Source organism: Carlito syrichta, unplaced genomic scaffold, assembly GCF_000164805.1.
Source record: "Carlito syrichta isolate Samal-C Ts95f unplaced genomic scaffold, Tarsius_syrichta-2.0.1 Scaffold311396, whole genome shotgun sequence".
NCBI lineage: Eukaryota > Metazoa > Chordata > Mammalia > Primates > Tarsiidae > Carlito > Carlito syrichta.
In genome coordinates this window covers 20443-23902 of record NW_007255492.1, presented here as the reverse complement: position 1 = coordinate 23902, position 3460 = coordinate 20443, and the positions used below count along the sequence as shown (strand labels likewise).

At 44.6% G+C, this 3460-nt stretch overlaps 1 pseudogene; it reads right to left on the bottom strand.

Annotated features, from left to right (window-relative positions):
* Window positions 1-1928: 1928 nt before the first annotated feature.
* LOC110596594 lies at window positions 1929-2489 on the bottom strand (annotated as a pseudogene).
* Between the last annotated feature and the right edge of the window lie 971 nt (window positions 2490-3460).

Below are 3460 nucleotides of genomic sequence, written 5' to 3'. Positions count from 1 at the left end.
GGCCGGGAGCGGCCACTGCACTCCAGTCTGGGTGACAGAGTGAGACTCCAACTCAAAAAAAAAAAAAAAAAGATATTTGAGGTGATAAATATCCCAATACTCTGATTTGATCGTTACACATTGTATGCACATATCAAAATATTACATGGATTCCCAAAATATGTATAACTATTATATATCAATAAAAAATTAAAAATAAAATAAATTGTATAATTAAAAATCTTTCCTTCCTCTTCACCCATTCCCACACTCCCCCAAAAAAGAAAGAAAAAAACACGCTAGGTGCAGTGGCTTAGCCTGTAATCCCAGTACTTTGGGAGGCCAAGGAGAGAGGTTTGCCTGAGCCTGGGGGTTCGAGACCAGCCTGGGCAACTTGGTGCGACTTCGTTTCTGCAATAAATTACAAAAAAAACAAAAACAAAAACAAAAACACTAGCTGGGCATGGTGGCGTGCATCTGTAACTTGCATGGAAGACTGAGGCGGAAGGATCACCTGAGCCCAGCAGGTCGAGACTGTGGTAGCCATGAGTATGCCACTGCACTCCAGTCTGGGTGACAGAGGGAGACTACAATTCAAAAATAAATAAATAAGCATGCGTGTGCACACAGACACACACAATAACAACAACTAACGGAATATATAATGGTGAAATACTGAATGCTTTCCCCTTAAGAATGGGAACAAGGCAAGCATGTCTTCTACCTCTTGTATTCAACAGCATACTGGAAGTCCTAGGTAGTGGGATAAAGCAAAGAAAAAAGGAAGTAAAGAAAGAAGCAAAAAAAATTTTTTTTTTTTTTTTTTGAGTTGGAGTCTCACTCTGTCACCCAGACTGGAGCGCAGTGGCCGCTCCCGCTCACTGCAGCATCGACCTGCTGGGCTTCGGCGATCCTTCAGCCTCAGCCTTCCAAGTAGCTGGAAATACAGGCGTACGCTACCACGCCTGGCTAATTTTTTTGGATTTATTGTAGAGGTGAGGTCTCGCCAAGTTGCCCAGGTGGGTCTTGAACCCGTGGGCTCAAGCAATCCACTCACTTTGGCCTCCCAAAGCACTGGATTACAGGCTGAGCCACGGAGCCCGGCCGCAAAAATGTTTTTATTATTTATTTATTTATTTATTTTTTTGAGTGGGAGTCTCACTCTGTCGCCCTGCTGGGCTCCGGTGATTCTTCTGCCTTAGTCTTCCAGGTAGCTGGAACTATAGGTATGTGCTACCATGCCTGGCTAATTTTTTATTTATTGTAGAGATGAGGTCTCACCAAGTTGCCCAGGCTGTTCTCACACCCGTGAGCTCTGGCAATCCCCTCACCTCGGCCTCCCAAAGTGCTGGAATTACAGGTTTGATCCACCACGTCCAGTCGTATTTTGAATGTACTAGCATTTTCTTGAACAAAGTGAACTTGTCACGTCAAGGAAAATAATTGACAGTATTTGTTGCTGATGAGAAAAAATTCAAGCTTTCAAGCAAAAATTTGGACTTTGAAAAACTTGTACCCACATTGATTGATTGATTGATTGAGTTGGAGTCTCACTCCTTCGCCCAGGCTGGGGTGGAGTGGCATGCGTGCTTACCATCCCAGCGTCGACTTTCTGGGCTCCGGTGATCCTCCCGCCTCAGCCTTCCGAGTAACCAGAACTACAGACATGGGCTACCATGCCCAGCTATTTTTTATTTTATTGTAGAGACGAGGTTGCGCCAGGTTCCCCAGGCTGTTCTCGAACCTGTGGGCCCAGGCAATCCATTTTCCTTGACCTCCCAAACTGCTGGGATTACAAGCGGAACCTCCGAGCATGGCCTATTTATTTATTTTTGTCACACATCTGTCTTTATTATGAGCAGCAGATGGGATGCTTCCACCACAGTAAAAAAATTTACTTACAAAAAAGCAAGAATTCAATGAAGTGCCTGGCTGGTACCCTCGGGGGCTCATACATAGATACCAGCCCAGAGCAGCAGGAAGAGGACTCCAATGCCCATGAAAAGCAAGGCCAGACAGGGTTTGGCTCACACCTATAATCCCAGCACACTGGGAGGCCAAGATTAGAGGATTGCCTGAGCCCATGAGTTTGAGATCAGCCTGGGCAATTTGGTGAGAACTCATCTCTACAATAAATCAAAAAATTAGCCAGGCGTGGTGGCATGTGCCTATAGTTCCAGTTACTTGGAAGGCTGAGGTGGAAGGATCGCCTGAGCCCAGCAGTCTAGGCTGCAGTGGCTGTGAGCGTGCCACTGCATTCCAGCCTGGGCTACAGAGTGAGACTCCAACTCAAAAAGAAAAAAAAAAGAAAAAAAAGAAAAGAAAAGCGAGGTCACCAAGAAGATGAGGAGTTCTTTGTGGATATCGTGAGTGTACTTGGTGGAGGTGACCTCATACGTGAAGAACCAGGCAGTGAAGAACATGCCCGTGGCCAAGAGTACCACAGTCAGATGCGGGAAGACCACTGGGTTCATGGGCCTGGTCTATCTGCTCACGGCCTAGAGCTCCATTTTGCTTGGCTCTGGGTAGCTACTGATCCGCCATCCTAACAGTTAAAGATTTTTGTGACGTGGTCAGTACTGATGTTAACAACTGTGATTTTTTTGATAGTGTATAATGACTTTTAAACATTTCGAAGGTCTGTACAATTCAGTGAACCAATAATTTCCATATAATCACCATATGATGTTATAAAGGCATGCAAAGGCAAAAGATTCATTCAAAGTACAGGACAGATCAATTGATATTATTTATTTTATTTATCTACTTTTTTAGGGATAGGGTCTTGCTATATTGCCCAGGTTGAATTCAAACTCCTGGGCTCAAGCGATCTTCCCAACTTAGCCTCCTGGGTAGCTGGGACTACAGTTATGCTCTACTGGACCTCACTCCCTTCTTTTTCCTTTTCTGTCACCCAGACTGAATTGTGGTGGCACAATCACAGCTCACCACAGCCTCAAACTCCTGGGCTCAAGTCATCTCCTCCCTCAGCCTCCCAAGTAACTAGGACTACAGGGGGCATGCCGTCGTGCCCAGCTAATTTTTAAAATTTTTTGTAGAGATGAGGTCTCGCTATATTGCCCAGGTTGATCTCAAACTCCTGGGCTCAAACGATCCTCTCATCTCGGTCTCCCAAAGTGCTGGGATTATAGGCGTGAGCCACCACATCTGTCCCCCTTTTTTTCTTTATTTATGATAAATGAATTTTAATATAACGGTATATAAAAAACTCTTGATATGGTTTCAGATTCTACACTGCCACTAACCTTAAAGGTTGTCTAGATTGGTGTATCAAAAAGAATATATTTTCTTTTTTTTTTGAGTTTGAATCTCACTCTCTCCCAGGCTGGAGTGCAGTGGCATGCTCACAGCCACTGTGATACTTCCACCTCAGCCTTCCAAGTAGCTGGAACTACAGGGACGTGCCACCGCGCTTGGCTAATTTTTTTTTTTTTTTAATTGTAGAAATGTAGCCGGGCGT